Genomic DNA, 19296 nt, shown 5'->3' on the forward strand with positions numbered 1-19296 from the left:
TGTGGGATTCCAAAACCATTTTTAACATTGCCTCAACACAGAGATATTCTCCCTCTAGAGAGAGTTTCAGCAGGCACACCTGGAGCTATGGGAACTGATTGAATCCCTCCCTCCACCCACCCATCCATCCAGCTGAGGAGCCGTTGTCTTCTCCACAAAGGATCTGCACTGAACCAGCTGCACAGCAAGTTTTCCATTCACAGCTTTCCCCGGGCCACTGTCAAACATGCTGATTGGATATATTGAGGCAACTTTTGTTAAGAGCAATATCATCCTGGATCTGTCCTCTGTGATCCTGCTGATAGTGAAATAATTCACACTCTTCAAGGATCCAGCTTCACTGCTTCCCCTATACTTTGCTGCATCTCAAATCACTAATCCATATACCCTTTTCTTAAAATCTGCTTCCTGTGAGGTTTTCCATATAATTGCCACCCCAGACTGATAAGTTTCTCTTCATGAACCACGAAGCATCGATGTGCAGAGATAATGTCAAAACATCATGTCTAAAAATAGATTCTCTTGTCCAAGATACAGATATCATTTCATTCACTTACTTTGAAGGCACTTTATTGAGCCTGTCAGGTCCTTACATTCTCCCAGGGAATATGTTCCCCTCAAAACTGAGACTGGATACTTCACCATAGAATTTATTAATCTTATTACACCTTTGGTTTTTAGGTATATATTAACTTAGTATAATCACACAAACATACTTCATACTAAACATATGCACCACTCTGCCAACAGAAGGCTTGGAACTATGTCCACAACTCCTGACAAATTGCAAAGGGGAAAAACTCTTCCAAGGAGATACTGCACTGGTGCATTTGCCAAAAGGCCTGACCAGAACTAATTACAGCCCACCACTGAGCTCCAGAAAGTGTGGCATCAAGGCTAGGTTTTCAAAACTGAAAGGCAGCAACTAATCATAATTAAAGGGTGTGGATGTCTTTTTCGTCCCCTGGGAAGTAGCTCTTGGGGTAAAATAAGAAACTCTTTCACTAAACCCCATTGTGTGGCTTTGTTTTCCAACCACACTGGGGAAAAGAAGGGGAGGAGATTCAATAAGTGCATCCAGGAGAAACTTGGATTACAGCCAAGAGTCGTGATCTGGACAGTGCCAAGACTGTCAGCAGCACAGAGAGGAGGGGTCGCTTCCAAAAGACTTTTTGCAGAGATTTTATCCCTGCCAAACCCTCCTCCCAAGCCTGTAAGTAAGCCATGATGGTTATGCCTTTTTTTAGTACATGCAAAACTTCTGTTACCAGAAATTAGAATGCCATTGTGATGCTTCTGTTTCTTGAGGAAATGTCAGAAGTAAGCAGCACCCCAGGGCAGATGCCAACGCACAGAAAACATTTCAGGTGTTTTTGGTCACAGGCCAGCCCATGCCTGTAGATACATGGGATAAACTGGTCTAGTTCCCTGGGACATGGGATTTCAGGGTTTGTCTCTCTGACAACCTGACCTGGCACACAGGCAGCAGAATGTGCTCCAGGGAAGGCAGCTATTTTCAACAAGAGACGTGTGAGAAGGTGGGAGTCCCCCAGCCCAGTCCGGGGCAGCCCCAGCAGCCAGAAGCACTGGCTACCCACTGCTTTGGGTGAGGTTTACCAAGGTGGGATAAACAGATGCTAGCTGCTCACTGGCATGGCTAAAGGACAGTCCCTCTCCCTACTCCTCTCCTCCTCTCTCCCCTGCATGCATTTGGATGTGGGTCTGTCTGCTTCTCTCAAATCAGCTCTTGCTTTCAGTCTGCCCTAGGTGAACTGATTCAGCTCATTAACCATGCCTGTGAGGGAAAAGGCCCAGGACACATCCTCAGGGACAGGTGGCCCCAGAGACATTTCTCCAGGCTGTGAGTGGCTAATCTTGACCAATCCTCCCTTTCAGATAGGCCAAGGAGGGACAAGCAATCACAATTCTTGCACAGGCTGCCTTCCTTGAGATTACATGCCCTGTCCCCCTACCTGCATCCAGGCTGGCGACCAAGAGCCCCCAGGGAGCTTCACGTGCCCCTCACACACTGCACACACCACATCCAGCATGAAGGCACCTCTCTCCTCACTTCCACCTCCCACATGCAGCATCACCAGCCCGTGGATCTTGCCAGAAGTCCACCACTGGCAGCTGTAGTTGTGCCACCTTAGCCTGAACAGAAATGTCCAATTTTTGTTCCCAGTGATAAATATGTGAGGGTTTTATAGGTGTCCCTGAGGAAGGATGCTAATCATTTTGCTTGTTTTAGGAGTTTTTATAACTGACCTCTCTGTTGTCAGGACTACAAGTCCCACAGATCAGAATATGAGTTACATTCCTTTTTTCCATCAAGGGGAGACAAACTTTTCTTGGTTTCTTTCTTCTCCTCCATGGGGAGAAACAAAACTTGTTTTTTTTCAGTAGCCCAGTCATTGCCCCTTTGTTCTGTTTGTATAAAGCAAAATGCAAAGAATCCCAAAGAAGCAACCAATTTTTGTATTCTTATTACAAAGAACAAGTATGTCAGAAATCTTTTGGTTTTTTTCCCTTGGAACTTGTCTTTTTATGTAGGCACTTCTCAAATCATGAAAAATAAGTCCTTACTTCATTTCCCTTTTCATTTGGAATGGGTGGAGGATTACACAACAGAAGAGGACAGTTCATTTTCCTAAGTGTTTTTCCTAACAACCAACAGGATGTTGGTTAGACCTGACACCATCCCTTCAGGTCTTAGGGTCTTGGCCAGGTCCCTGTGGAGAAAAAGAGCCCAACGTGTCTGGATTCCTTGCAACAGCTTTTCTGAGTGGCTGCTCCTGCTGCTCTTGGCCGCTGCCCCACGCTTCAGTGGAGAGCCCTGATGTGCCCTGAGCTGCTGCTCTGCCGCCTGCCCTGCCTGGCGGGGCCCCTGCCGTCCGCGCCGCGCTCTGCCCTCCCGTGTGAGGAGAGCCCCAGCACCGCAGGCTGGCCTCCCCGGCAGGCAGGCTGACAGGGCAGGGCCTCTGTGCTCGGCTCTGGGGCCCTGCACAGCGTCCTTTCACCTCTGAGCCCAGCCGGGCCTTCCCCTGGCCAGCAGTGTCACCCTCAGGGCTGTCTGTGCAGGGGCTGTCACTGACCGCGGGCCCAGCCTGGCCATCTCTCCCTGGGCAGCCTTGTGCCGGTGCCAGCCTTCACCTGACTGCAGCCTGCTCCCTTCACATGGGGAAAAGCTCACTGAGGCACAGCTCCGTGGGAGCTCCAGCACAGCTGGAGCTTGCACTGCTCAGAAACGCTCCAAAGGCTCCAAAGCTCCTCACTGTGTGTCTCATTCTGGTCACACAGACCCTATCTCTTCCCTTGGCTGCCTCACAGAGCACAGCAGTCAGGCTTTAGCTGGTCCCCATGTCTCCACACTGTCCCTGGAAAGATGCTGGGGAGCAGCTCTTTCTCTCCAGACACCTAACCTGGGTCTCTTTACCTCATTATCTGTGAAATACAGGCCATCTATAACAGATTTTTTCCTTACATCTGATTGCTGACTGTGTGAAAATTCTTGCTGTAATACCTTCTCCCCATTCAATTTTTAGCAGATTTGGACGCAATTCCACTTTATTCAGAGATGTATTATCATTCCTTCTGAAATCCTGGAGTGTTTGAGGATAGCTTTTAATTTGGGGTGCTGTAGAAAGCATTGGCTCTCTCCTGGTTTCGAGTTTTCAGCTGGTGCAGGGGACCAGGAACAAAAAAAATGGACAAACACTGAATTATGTGCTTGCTGAGTGAGACTCTCCCCTACTTAAAAACAGTTTCATCTTAGGAAAGGTTTTCTCTTGACAGAGATTCTTTACTCTAACACTTGTAATGAGTATTTATTACAACAGTTGCATTTGTCAGTCCCTTGTATGCACTGGGCTCTGTGAAGATTTAATGTAGCTAAATGAGAGGATGGACCAGATTTTTGGTGAAATATCAGATACTTGTCCTCTCTTAAAGAAAACAAAGCAACGACTTCACATAGTTTTTCAGCTTTTTTTTACATGGCAGCACCCATTCTGTTTCACATGGTGCCAACAAGACACTTGAAAATTTCCTGGACCTTTTACCTTGGCAGCTCAGCAAGAACAGCTTTCTCTGAAACCTCCCTAATCAATTGACTTTGCCAAGACTTTTGCTTAACAAATCCTGCAATTGCTTCCAGCTTTTTCCCACAAGCAATACCAAATTAATGGATTTCTAGTCTCTTGGTGAGTCTCTTGGCCTTTCATTGTCTGATTAGGCACACTCTGGCCTGCTGGGAGAAATGTACTGCATTGATAAAGATGCTGGAAGAGGTTCATTTCATGTCCCACTTTCCTTTTGCATTCTTGGATTCATGCAAGTCAAAATGTTACAATGAACATGGACAAGATTAAAAAGCTCAGAGTCCCTCAGTATGGGCACATCTCACGTCATGACTAATCCAGTGTATAGGGATCCTAGGCAGTCATGCATGCTATCCCAAATCTGTCTTGCCTTTAAGAACTTGGCCCAAATTCATAAGAATGTATTCTTAAAATGTATTTGGGGCTTAACTGTACATGCAAATGAAATGTTCATACATGTAACCTAAGGACCCAGCAAATCTAACTTTATGCCTCTGTCAAACAACCCAAACCAAAGCAGTATATGAAATTACTACATTTTTGAGCATGGATATTTTGAGCATACAACTGCTTTCCGAATGCTATTTTCTCTGTCATATGTTTAGAATCACTGTCCCTAAACAACAGACTTTTCTTAGAAAGAAAAGCAACAAACAGGATTTTGCTATTTTTCTAAACAGTTTCATCTCTATTTCTGCCTTGTTCCAGATATTGTTTCACTTCCAGACAATCCAGTAAATCTCAGAAGTAGCTAACTCTTGCACCCCACTACATATGAAAATGTTCACACTTCACTTTCCTCACTCTTCCTTTGGCCACCAGTCATGCTGCACATATGATAGGGTTCAAGTCTTCTTTCAGAGAATCTGTGTTCAGACTGCTAATAATCCCCAGTTCTCTCACTGCCCCCCTAGAACTAGCAGGTTCCTCTGGCCCTAGCCTTCCCTTGAGGACAGATACCAATTGTTGGGCTGGAGAGATGCTCTAGGACTTGAGGACTATGAACCTACCTTCTGCAGCATCCATGGACAGGAATCCCACCACCAAGCCATTGCACACCCCTGGCAGGAGAGCTCTGCACAGCTTCTCCTGGCACTGAGCATTGCACAGCCAGGGGCACAGCCACAACCCAGTGAGACAGAAGGGCAGGCAAAAAATCCTTTGATCAGCCTAGTTACTGAGTTACAGCCTGGGAGGGGAGAGATATAGAACCCCTGGATTGTTTCTGTTTAAATTCTTTCTGACAATAATCCAACATGTACACAGGAACACAGAATCAGCACTTTAGTTCTGGTCCTCAGTGTAGGTGTCATCTGCTCAAGACAGTCTTGGATAAGATGGGAGCTATAAATTGTGGCATATGTTTGGTTTTGCAGGCTAATAATACATCCAGAGATTATAAACTCCAATTTTAACAGTCCTGTTCTCCAGCAATTTTCTGTCATCAAACTACTTCTTCTCCCCTAAATTTTTGGACTGGAAAAAACCAGGGACTTGAAGCATTCTTGGTTTAGAGAGTTGTAGGCAGAGTATTTGAGGTAAATCTCCCTATTCAGTCAGGAGCTCCTCTGAACCTTGTGACGGTATTCACAGGGGTTTTCGAATGAGGGAAGAGATGAGGATCTGACTCCATGTTTCAGAAGGCTTGATTTATTATTTTATGATATTTATTACATTAAAACTATGCTAAAAGAATAGAAGAAAAGGTTCTCATCAGAAGGCTTAGCTAAGAATAGAAAAGAAAGAATGATAACAAAGGTTTGTGTCTCGGCTCTCTGTCCGAGCCAGCTGGGCTGTGATTGGCCATTAATTAAAAACAAGCACATGAGACCAATCACAGATGCACCTGTTGCATTCCACAGCAGCAGATAACCATTGTTTACATTTTGTTCCTCTCAACTTCTCAGGAGGAAAAAATCCTAAGGAAAGGATTTTTCATTAAAAGATGTCTGTGACAGAACCTGATCACCCCTCTTTGTTTCCAGGCTTTGGTAACACTGCTATACCTCAGCAGCTCTTGATATTGCTATACAATTTTCCTTGGGTTTCTTTGGGGGGTTGGGGTTTTTTGTTTGTTTTTCTTCTCAAAGGCTCATTCTCCTGTTCTTACCCCAGCAGTGAGTACCAGATCAATGCACTTTCCTTCCATTCCTTTTTTTACCTGAAGTTGAAGGTAACTTTTGCTGGACTGATGATCCAGGGGATTCTCAACATTTTATCTAGTAGTGAGCAGTAGAATAAATGTCACTCAAGCTCTTGGAAGATGTCCTCAAACATTTCTCACTAGTTTTGATCCCCAGCCACTCCAGTAATGGTGTCCCTTGAAAGGGACTCAACACTTGATATGTATTACCTCTGACTATTAACATCAATACATTTCTCACATTTTATAACTTACTCTTACACCCATCTCTAATAAACCCTCAGTGGGAATAAAATTTATCCTTTTTCTGACAGTACATCTGAAAATTCCTCTTTGTGCCAGTAACACTGTGTGTAATGCCTGTGCCCTTGTTCCCAGCAGGCTGTCTAGGACATTCTTGGTACAGCACTTGGTTTCAGGTCAACCCATTTAACATCTCCTCCAACACTATTAGGAAGAACACCTCTGAGCAAACAGGACCTGACACCATTCTCTGTTGACATCATTTACACTCATACTTGGGCAGTGACAGTGTTCAGAAATCACAGTCACATCCAGAAAAATGTCTGGCACCATTAAAGGGCAGCATCAACCCAGGCAGCTCCTGTGGCATTGGGACTTAACAGGTATGCAACCAGGTAAGCAAACAGGTTCACCAGAAACTTCTTCTCCTCCTTCATGTGTGTGAAGGAGAAAATAAAGGGTAGAGAAAAAAGGAATCCCACAGAAGGCATCCAAATGCTCTTTCTGTTTTCATGACTTCTAATACCTGCATGTTCCAGCAAGACAAGAAAGTCATTGCAGCTCCTGGATGTTTCTTTTCAGTCACTGGCTCTTAGTCATGCCTTGTGCTTTTCCCATACTTCAGGAAGCTCCATGGCTCCATGGTTTTTGTGGCCTTTGATTTAGGGACTTGCTTTTTTCTTTTCTGGGAAGATATTTCAGATAATCTATAAGTCAGCTATGGGAGTATTAACATTTGCCCTAAGCTTCAATGTGAGCTAGGTAGCTGTCCTTTGTGCAAGAAATTTCTGTTTTGTTGTCAAGGGTTAATTATCTTCACAGTAGTACTTCTTTGTTTCCCACTCTTACTGTCTTGGAATTTAAGGGTTTGGGGCAAGTTTTTTTTTTACAGATAACAAGCTGCTGTTTTACCATCCCAGAAATTACAAGATTGACTGAGAAACCTCAGATCAATCACAGACTATGTTAGGCCTTCACCTTCTCTGTACAGTATCAGTTTAAAAACATTCTGCTCATTTTAAGGGCAGTGCAACACTTTTCAAATATTTGTAGCAGTTTCACAGATAACTTTGTCTGAGTGGATAGAAAATGATTAAAAACACCTTCAGGATCAGCTATTGTGAAAAATAAAGCTGCCTATTGTGTTCTTTTTCCTCTGCAGAGCTGACCTAAAGCTGACTTTGTACTTTCCTCACTTACCTGTTTCCATTTTCCTGGAAAACTCAACACTGGCAGTGCTTCTCTCCGCCTTGTAATTCCAGAAGTGCTGGCCTCATGCAGCTTACCCGTGGTGTTGTGTGCTGCCTGTCCAGCACTCAGAGCCTCAGAGTATCCCAGAGACAGGCTCCCTCTGCCATTGCAAGCTCTAGCTGGTCAGTGTGGGGTTAGCCTGACAGTTTGAAGCACATCACATCTTGTCCCAGCTAGTTCTTGGCAGACTCTCCAAGCCCATAATTTCTTCTTGCTTTTAGTGATCATTTCTTGGTCAGATTGAATGAGTGCTGCCACCTCCAGACATATTTTTCAGGTATCAACCTCCTCTCATAACATTCACAGTTATGCCAATGTAATGGAAGTCAACTCGCTCTCGCTGGTGGAGGAAGTTGGTTGATCCATAGCACTGGAGGACATTGAATTAATGGAGACTTGCTGGAGAAGATCCTCAGTTAAAAAATACCAGGAAATCTTTAACAGTTCTCTTCCTGCATTTGGTTTTGCTGTTCAAATTTTCCTGGTATTTTTTTGCCCTGTCCATACTCTTTTGATCCAAGAGATAAAATATCTGTAAGTTTGCCCATTGATCCCAGCTCCAGTTACATTTTCAGCCTGACTACAAGAGTTTACAAAATGGAAAACCTGAGCAGACATCTGTGGATATTCTAAACATAAATCCAAAATGGATTTTTCCCAGCATATTTCCCTTAGTATGATGTTCTCTTATATAGCAGCTCATGTGCAGCTCCACCAAATGGAGAAAGACAAAAGTAGATGTTGCTGTCAGTGGAGACCATTTAGCTCATTAACAGCTGATCATACACATGCACATGTCCAGCTCAAGAGATTTTTCCCATTACTGAGCTAGAGAGATGGTACATTATCTCAGCAGACTTCTGAAGAGAACAACCAATAGCATTTTGGGTTAGATCAACTCAAACCATGTCACAGGACTTTTACACAAAACACTCACCGAAGCATCTAGTGATGATGGTTTGTATACCTGACTTAAAACCTACATTTCTGAATATTCCCTTGCATGGCTTCATGGTAGTTCCACGGAGGTGCAGCACCGGAAAAATCTTATCCAAATGTGTGTCAAGTTTACAATTCTGTAAGTCCCAGCTGTTGAAGAGGTCAGAGAACTTCCAAAAGCAAGTGCACATCCAGTTCAGCTGGCAACTGCCAGCAAGCTAAATGAAAAATCCCAAATCCCACCCCCCAAACACATTCTTTGTTCGGCACTGTAATACACTGTAATATATTCCTTTCTTCTATAAGCTTCTGGCATCTCCAAGTCTCATTCATAGGAAAAGAACAGTTGGAAAAGTACCACAGCTTCTTTTAATAAGACACTATTGTGTTTTTAATGAATTCCAATATCAGGAAGCATTTTTCAAGTGCATCACAGAAAATTAATTTCTTGCAATATTCCTTAATTGAATTGCATTTTAATCTATCATTTGACCAATAATGCAAGACAGTTATATTTCAGGATTTTCTGCCTCAAAAACAGCTCTTTCTCACAGATCCCACTTCTTCATACCTGTGACATCACATGAATCATGACATCACAGTCATTACCATGGAAAGACACTTACCTCACAATATTTATTGTGTTATCAAACAGAAGCAGCTGGGTAATGTGGGTGAATAATCCTGTTCTATATATTCAGCAATAGCAAAATGAATACCGAAAATTACTAGCAAACTAAATAGCTACTTCTATAAATATTCCCCTTGCAAAAGTTCACCCTATTTTAAAAGCCACTTGTTAAATGCTATTTAGTGTATATTTAAAGACTGGTGGATTAAGACCAAAGTCCTTGAAACAGACGGGAAAAATACCTCATTGCTAAGTGTAAAGTAAAATTATCTCTTTATATGATATACGTAGTTTGTAGTATAAAAAGATGACACCGCCTCGGGGGCGGTGGAGAGTGCTTGTGGCTGCCTTGCTGAGCAGATCTCAGCTGGGCAGAAAGAAAATTTTGTAGATAAGAATTAATAAACAACCTGCAGACCGAAAAGCAAAGACTCCAGACTCATTCTTCAGAGCGCGGGCTGCCGCAGAACCATCCCACACATCTCGGGGCAGAGAACAGACAGCCGACCCGAGACCGGAGAGCTAAAGAATTCTTTTTAATCAGTACCAGCAGAAAAGGAAGCACAATAGAGATGGAAAATACCACAACAGTTTCAAACCAACCTAATTTGGGCCAAATTTTAAGCCAATACCAGTGAGCAAAGCACCTTGAAAAGAGGCAAATTTCAGCACCCCATGATCTGAGTTGCTTGAGCACTCAGCAAGATGACCCACCATGTTGTTATGACTGATGATAGCACTGTTGACAAAAGAAAAGAGCTCAACAGCATCTGGGCATCATGATAGGGCTCATTCTTAGAAAAGGAATCCTGCTCTACAAGTGGATAAACTTTGTGCTACAGAGACACGTCTTGTCCTTGTGCTTAGATGATAAAGCAATACTGTCCATATTGCACACAAAGTCCAAGCCACAGCCCAGTGAGCTGTCACTGAGGGCAGGTCTGTCTACACATGGAGAGAAAATGTGCACCAAATAGCACTGAAAGCTCCAGAGGAGATTTTGGATAATAGAGCTGTTCCCTTTCCTTCACACCGAAACAAGTAAATGAGATCTCTTTCCCCTCTTCTCTCTTTAAAATATTAGAAATCATTACCAAAGCTTGGCTATTATATTCCTTGTGCTGAAAGCCCCTGTTTTCTTCTTCATGTGAAAAGAATGTTGAATGCATCACATTTGCTACTGAACAAATGCATTTGCCAGTTCCCTTAAATGCCAACACAATTGCTTTAACAGAGTTAATAAGGGGGGGTGGTGATGTGAACAGCCTTATTTTTGTCCTTAGCGCCCCAAAAGGAAATGTGTTTCTTACTAATAATAGTGTGTGTGACAGAAAATACCAAGTACATGCAACTGTTCCCATTCACTTGCCAAAACGGATAATTCACATCAGGGCTTAAAAAAGTAAAACAAAATAAACAGAAAATTACCCCAAGTAAACAAATTAACCCTTCCCCTTCTACCAGTAATTCTCCTAAACCCAAAGCTTGAATCTAAATTATTTTGCTGGTGACCAGAGGGTGAATTAAAGGGAAAAAGAACAGAGCTGGTGTTTAAATTCCCTGAGGATCTTGTAAGAAACCATCCTGTCTGTCACATTTTTTTTTCTCCAGTCAACCGTTAAGCACACCCTGCCAGTGTAAACCAGACCTGTGGAGGAAACAGCTTATTCACACCCAAATTTATTTCTAGCCATCCATTTTTTGTAGTACTCAATACAATTCTGACAGGCTTGAACATTCAACAGTCATAAATTCACTTTCCTCCTGCCTCCCCCTAGAGAAATTGTGTAACTGGGCTTGAAACCAGGGAGACTTAACTGAAATTTATTAATAAATGTTGCACGGTTTCGTTTGTTTCGGTTCCTGATTTTCAAAGCTACATTTACTCTCAGTCGCTTTTCCAGGATTTTCTGTAACCACAATGACAAGGGATGACGTTCTTTGCACCCCTTTATTTCCAGTGGCTGAAGCTGTAGGGGGAAAATAAAAGTGAATCAGTATCATACAGCTCCAGATGGAACAGATGTAGCAGTGCTGCTGCCTTGTTAGCTCAAGCCCAGCATGCTGCAGCCTGAAGCCCCAGCACACTGCCTTCAGGGGTGCTGGAAGTGAAAGCCACACCTAATTCCAGGGAACAAAATGGTACAAGATAGCTGGCTGAGGGTATATCCTGCACTTCGTTAACAACTTGTCTCAAATTAGCAACCAGCTCTCAGAGAAAAGTCTTCTGCTCGAAATGTAATGCTCCCAACATAGCCAGGTATTTCTTCCCTGCCTTGGGAGATTTCAGCACAGCAGGAGAACTGTGATGACAGAAAGTAGCCAGGGGAGCCTGTACCTGGGATGTCACCTGCAGTGTGTTACCAGGAGCCTGTTCTCAGGCTGGGATGTGCCCCTGTGGGTGGGCTTGGCTCAGGGGGCCCATGGCAAGCAGGGCAGGGCAGAGGGGAGCTGGGACTGGCCCCTCTGCAGTGCTGATGGGGCAGGGGCTGGTGGCCAAGGGGTGACACAGGGTCCAGGACCTGGAGGGGGGGGAACCCCATGGGGTGGGCAGGGACAGGCAGGGCTGGCGGTGCCAGGATGTGCCATGGCAGGGCTGTGACATTGTCTGGGGCAGTCTGGAGTGGATCTCCTCTCAAACATGGGCTCTTTTCCCTTCAGGAGGAAGGGGATGTTTTGGTGTTTTACCACATGCACACAGATATCTGCAGATCTATAAAGCCCTCCCCAAAGCCACTATGGACACCCACGTGCAAAAGATGAATTCCTCCCTAAATTAACCCTGGGTTCAATAGGGGGACCAGAGGCTTATAACGAGTACATCAAAAACTGCTGCCTGCTACAGGAAAATCACACTGTGCCTTTTACTCACTCTCTGGCCATAATGTACCAATGAGTAATTGTAGTGAGCCTCTGGTTGAATCCACTTAAGACCAAGTAATAGCTTAGAAGTCAGGTCCTGAAAATCCATTTTTGACAGCCCAGGACCTGAGGATAGATCCTTCCTTTCCTCCCTGTTGGTGCTTTTTGAGGGCCAGCATTCCCCTGAGACCTGGCATCCCCTGCCCACCTGCCCTGAGAAAATCAGTGTGTCCCTTCCTCCCCATCCAGGGTTTTGGCACAGCAGGATCACAGTCAGACCCAGGCCCACTTCAGCTCCCTTCTGTGTGGCAGCTGGACACAAAATCCACACTACTCCTCTCAAAGATTTGTTTCATTTGTGCAGCAGGACTTCAAAGGCTGACCAGGTATGAAGCCTTTCTAGTTTCTGGCTCCTATGATACATTTATTCACTGTAGGAACACTGCTTTCTGGTTTAATCTCCCAGGACAAAACACACCAAAATAAAGTAAAGGGTAATGACTTACTAAATAAAACTCTTAACCCTGTCTCAATAATCTCCAATAGTAGAAAGCATTATCAACCAGTGCTGTGGAAAGAGCTGACTCAAAACCTTCCTCCTCTCCTTGCTTGGACAGAGTCAGTCCAGGCAGTACTCAAGCCTTCTCTCCTTTCCAAGGCTCTTCAGAAATGCTTGGCTGTGATTTAATAAAGACAGTTTTAAAGGAAACTTTTTCTACATCTTATTTTGTATCTGTCTTTAAAAGTATGGATCTTAAGGCTCTCTCAGCTTGGCACACTTGGATCTACTCTGCTACAAGGTCAAAATAGCCACTAGTGAAGATTTGAAGGCATGGCCTGTGAAGGTACAATCCCTTTGAGATGTCTTTGGGCATCCCACACATCATTTTTAGTGTACAATGGATAGAACAAACTGATACCATGTAGACTGGCTTAGCACCTAGACAGAGGCAGCCTTGCAAACCCAGGGCTGCTATCTAAATAGCAGTCACAGTCCAGCAGAGAAGCATCTCCCATCCCTCACAAATGGATTCAGTTTCTATTCACCCTTCGATGAGCTCCAAGAATTAACAAAAACCAGCTGATCTCCACAGCTGTCTGTATTTTTGGGGGGATGGTGAGGATCTGGGATCCACAGGGCTAGAGATATGCCTATGGGCTTCTGCACAGTGTTAACAGCCCTTTTACCAAAAAGCATGGGGCACCAAAATTCTGCAGTGAAAAAAAAAGCCATTTTTCTTATGTATTTGGAATGACAATCCAGCACAACTGACTGCCTTCTGGGTGCCCATTTTACACCAGCCCTGGTGCATGGATTATTTTCCATATTTTGGTAGCAATGTGAAAAGCTTATGGCCTACGTGGTAGGAGAAGTAATTCCTTTTAAAATCATTCCTAAAAAGCCACAGGTAAAAACCCAAATATTAAGAGTGTTCCTAGCCTTATTAGGCTTACAGTTATTCCCAGTTCATGTATAATGCTAACTAGTCTAATAATTTTTATTGTCATGTGTGAAAATGCAGTATTAAAGGCCACCTCCTTATTTAAGACTGAGAGTGTGAAATGGGGAAAGTGTTAAGAAAAACAAAACAAAACAAAACCAAAACAGAAAGGAAATTAAAGTTCTGTATGGCTTTTATTATTATTATTTCTTTTCAGTTGCTCAGAATTTTATAGACTCCCTTTCATCTTTGTTCCCTTCAAAGACAAGTCTATTTTTTCTCCATTCTGAAGGCATTTGTTCAGTGTGAAGCAGTGGCATGGCTCCCTGGGCAGAGAGCTGTCAGCAAGCCCAAAGTGCTGCCATGCAAACCAGGCCCACATCAAAACTTGCCACATGTCTCATGAAGCTGTCTCAGGGAGAGCCATTTTCTGAGAAAAATGTTTCCTCCTTTCTCCATTACTTTCACCATCCGTATTTTTACGGAGGAGCCCTTTTAGCACAGTATTTATTTCTGAGTCATACAAATCAGCTCCAAAGCTTGGGTAGTGCCAAAAATGGGCTATTCATATTCATTCGTGCTCTTGTGTGCATCTCTGCTCTCATAAAATGGAACATGTGTCTGATGAGCTTATTTACTTTCTAAATGTGTGGCAGGAAAGGATAGAGAATGTGCAGGAGATAATGGTGGAAGCACTGGAATAACATCAATAAGGCATTTGCAAATAGAAACTTTACAGTTTGCCTGATCTCTGCCAAACTCTGTGAAGTTTGGTTATAATGGTGTAGATTTTATTGTTAGGCCCTTAAAAAACACGGGCAAACGCTTCCGTCAGTTAATTCCCAAAATAATGATGCTGCTCAGTGCAGCAATGACTCATTCCAAGATGCCACTTGACTGGTTGCTGCTCACTTCCACAGGGAAGAAAACTGCTTAGGTTGTCACCTGTGCTGTCACTTGGAGCCTCTTGGGGGCCAGGGCTTTTTGAGCATCCCCATCTGCAGCAGGTTGAGTCTGCTGTGACTCATCCTGCACACAAAACTCATGGTCAGCTCCCTTACCACAGCCCTGATGGATAATGCAATACAGAAAATGCTCGGGGAGCAAATTTCTCCACTCCCTGGTGCACCCATGCCATAACAACACCTTGCAGAACAGGTAGACTACCCCAGGGACCATGGGGAGTGCTCACGATGCTGGCTTGCAGCATCTCTTTCCACATAAGAGAAAAAGGCATTATTTTCACTGTAGGATTTTGGTGCCCCCTAATAGGACCCAATACTAAAAAGGAAGATGCTCCCCACCCAGCTGTCTTGTGTACACGAGGCAGTGGTTAACTGATCAGCTCTCTCTTTGACAATAAGCAGGGAATCCTAGATAAGCCTATGTCTACCAAGTTACTACAACAGAAAATGAGATTCCTGTCCTTTCTCCAAAAATATTGAACATAAGTTCAGGTTTTGCAAGTGTGTTTCTTACCCACATAGCTGGCACTATATCCCTTGTGTCACAAACATTCTTATATTTATGCTAAAAGTATGATGGAATTAAAGAGCACAATTCTGAAATATCCTTAGGGAATAATTTTGTAAATATATATTCAGTGCTGTGAGTCCACTTCAGCAGTTAAAAAAAAAAAAAAGAAAGGAAAAGAGAAAAAAAACCTCTCAGCTCTTCAGAAGTATTTTTATGAACCTCAGGGATGAGTCATCTCTGGCAGAGGAGATTTAACAGGATGCAAAGAAGGGCTGATTCCACACCGGAGCAGGGAAACCACCATTCCTCCAGTTTGATGGCTATTTTTTTTTTAACTAGAGCTTCCCTTACCACCACAAAAAGCCCCCAGCTCCTCATACATGACTGACAGATAGTCCTCTCTGTTTCCATTGTGCATGGACAACCTGGCCCATAACCTGGGCTGGGGGATGTGTAATAACAGGGACAAGAATCCTCTGCTACCTTGAGAAAGATCCAGAAGGGCTGCTTCCTTTTTGCTTTTTTCCTCCCCAGAAAAATGCATCTCCTTCAATAACCACCCTCTCCTTTCCTCACCAGGCATGGCAATTCAGTATCAGACAGAGCCATCTCTAATCTCCCACGTAGCTTTCAATTTTACTTGCTACCAGGGCACTCAGATTCCCCTCTCTCTGTGTGGCAGATAAAATGAGCTCAAAGTTACACTTTCAGGGATGGAGGTCAGTTCCCTGATATATCTAGACCAAAGCCTCCAATCACTTGAGATTTATCCAAGTGAGAGCTGTGAATATGCTGCATTTCTAAAATCTACTTATTAACATGATAACTAATCTAATGGATGCCTTCAGATGCTTGAAAGCTGAAGGCAGAAGCAAGCGTGCACACACATAAGGACAGCTTCTACATTTTTAAGCCAATTTGCTACTTGCCTAGAATTACAAAGAGGATGACAAGTTCAGATCTGCAAAGAGTTTAATGGGAGCTAACAAAGTCTAACTATGGCTGACAGGGCAGAGATGCATGATGTCTTCCCTACTGCAGATAGGATTTTATTTTGTGGTCTTAAATCTTTTGAATCTAAATTTTAAATACTCTATTATTCTCTACCATTTTGATATTTGCATACGGGTTCCTGTAAGAGCGTTGCAAAAATCCATTTGGGATCATTTTTCAATCAACAGATTAAAAGAAAGACAAAGTACTCCCAGCTATTCTTCCAATGTATCTAGCATTTCTAATATCAGAAAGTACATTCTAGAAAAAGCCCTGGCCTTGGTGTGGGCTCAACAAAGTTTTCCAATATCTCACTCAAAACAAATTGGTAAGAGGATTTTGCTGAATGAAGATTAGAACAGTCTCACCTATTTTGGTGTAAGGACCCTTTCCAAATGCAAGTGAGGACCAACTTTTCTATTGTTCTCAGCACTGAATGGCAGTCATGCACTTGGCTTCCCAAAAGTCCTGGCCCAGATTCAACACTGGACTGTTACCTGCATGATACACTCAATTCAGCTGGAAGGGAAGAGCAAAGATCCTTCCTAACACCAATAACACACACACACTTTGAAACAAACATGTGTTACTAGCTCCACACCTGGAGTGGGAAGGAGGGTCCTCAGTTCCTAAGCTTTCTCAGTTTTAGATCAAATTGCTGTTTCTGGGGTGGAAGTAATGTCTTTCCTGCCCCAAGCACAGCTATGCAGTGCCACATGAATAAACAATAGAGCAAGGCAAGAGATCAGGGAAATATAACAGTGCTCTGACACCTCGAGTTTGGATTACTTACAAACTGCATCAATTCCTGGCAAGGCTGACCTAACTTGTGATCCTGAGAGCTCGATAAATTGAATTCCACAGAGCTCACCATGTAGTGGTTTTTGATGAAAACTTTAAAAAACAGTGCTGTTTGTTTTTTTTCCTCTCCACAGCAGTATAGTTCTAAGAGTGTTGCATAAGCATCGTGACTTCTCTCTCTGCTTTGAGACAAGTTTCTTTCCGTGCTATGCACTGAGTTCTCCTTGGGTTTTTCTGTCCACCCCAGAGGATGCTGTGTTTCCATGATGTATTATTAAAGTGTGTATGTTGTTTATGAGCTACCCTGATATCCTTCAGCAGGGAGACACAATCTAAATGTAAAATAGCATTACCGTGATAAATAAGGAGAATTCAAAGCTCTGTCATCTTTACTGCATGTATGAGATGTGCCTGGATGCTAAAGCTATCCTCTTTTGCATGTAAAACACTAATACTTTGTAGTTTCTTCACTGAGATCTGTAAGTACAGAAACAAAGTCTGACTTCTAAATGACTAATGTTTGCAACTGCACTGCAGACCTGAGACATTGCCTCTGCAGCCACCTGAAAATGACTGACTGGTTCATGGCAAGCAGGATGGAGTGGCAGGAAGAAAGGTCTGAAGTGGAAAACTACCCTGCCCCATCAGTTGGCAGGGAGCTTATGAGGTGTTTTGTTGATTCATAGCACAAAAATATGTGAGAACTGGGGGAGACAGAGGCTCAAAACCTAGAATGTTTCACTGGCATTAGCAAGGTGTCTCACGGAGCAATGGGTATAATTCCCTCCCTGAGAGAGCTCTGTGGGGACTGTGTAGGAGAGCCACCAAAAGTGAGGCAGCAATGACCCCACTCTGCAGCACTCTTTTGACTTAATAGGAACAGCTGGTCAGTGAAGTGTTTGCTAGAAATTTAACAAGGCTCAAACAGTGAGAAATGCTTGCCAATAAATCAAAAGGGAGCACCGAGCTAAATGAGTTTTAATTTAAATTTGTACCTAGGGCTGACAGATGAGAGCTTCATGGCTCTTCTGCATTGCATTAGCACACACAGGTCTGTGCCACAGCATCAGCAGCAGCTCAGGGAAGGTGTTTCTGGGTGGCAGCCTGGGGTCTTGGGTTAGGTGTGTGGCCATGGTGAGAAAGGGTGCATTGCACCCAGGGGGCTGTGGGGAGAGGCAACAGGGTACAATGTAATGGCACAATTTCCAAGCTATTTGAACACCATGAAAGCCACCTTGGCCACAAATGTTTTGGGTTCTGCTGTGCCCATTGCTGCCACCAGCTTGATTCCACTGCTCCCTATCAGAGCAAGCTGCCATATCAGAAAAGGCTGTGGCCATAGGAATAATGATCCCCCAAATGGTAGCTGGGGATAGCAAAGGGAGGGAAGTCAACTAAAATTTCTGTTTCCTTGCCTGAAGAAGCCCTCAGAGCCCTCAGTGAAAGGCCAGCTTCCCCTGAATCTGCAGGATATGGTGGGTGTGGGTGGAAGCCTCTAGAAGGTCACCTCACAGTGACCAAGGCCATCACAGGCACAGGGGGTTTGTGAATCCTTCCTGCTTCCCTGAGCAGTTTTCAGTCTGGCAGCAGGGCTGGATTTCAGCTTGAGACACTGACAGGCAGACTGGGTGCCTTTGTTCCCCTGGGGCATCAGGAGAATCATGCCAAGGGAAACATGGGTGTTTGCTGATTGTTCCTGCACTCTGCCATGGCTCTACCACGAGCAAAGCTGACTTATTTTCAGGGAAATGCTCAATCACACCTACTGTGACTTTGGAGAAAACCTTCATGGCTGCTCATGGGCAACTTGAGCACTCACAACAGTGGCAATTCCACTGCAGACTTTGTGCCATAGCTGAGCCCGTTTGGCACCCATGCCTGCTGGTTTGTCTGATGGAGGCTGGCATCTGATTTCCAGCTGTGCTGCCCCATGTCACACAGGTTTCTGTGCCCTGGGGAAAACTGAATCTGCTGCTGAAGCAGCATTCACTTTGCCAGGAGGTCCTGTGGTGCCATCAGTGGAAATAATCACTTTTCAGGCTGTTGGGGTAATGCAAGCAGCCAGTCAAAACCACATGAACAAGAATAGCAAGTGGGATGGTGCTGCCTCACAGAAGTGAGAGCACAGCCAGGTGCTGAGGTGGCTGCCTGTGTGTCTCCATGATGCTGGGTCCTGGAGCACCTCCAGGGCCTCTCCCTACCCTCCCAGGCCTCTGCCCATGGCTGGAAAGCACTGCAGAGGTACATGACAGCATGCTGCGCCTCAAAACATCATTTGTGCTTCCCAAGGTGGCTTGATTTGGATCTCACAGGGCTGCTGGGTTGTTTGCTCACAGCTCATGATCCTCACAATCCAAGATACAGGGCTGGCTGTCCCTTCATCTGGGATGGGGCATCAGTGGAGAGACAAAGGAG

Source organism: Agelaius phoeniceus, chromosome 3 (genome assembly GCF_051311805.1).
Source record: "Agelaius phoeniceus isolate bAgePho1 chromosome 3, bAgePho1.hap1, whole genome shotgun sequence".
NCBI classification, from domain to species: domain Eukaryota; kingdom Metazoa; phylum Chordata; class Aves; order Passeriformes; family Icteridae; genus Agelaius; species Agelaius phoeniceus.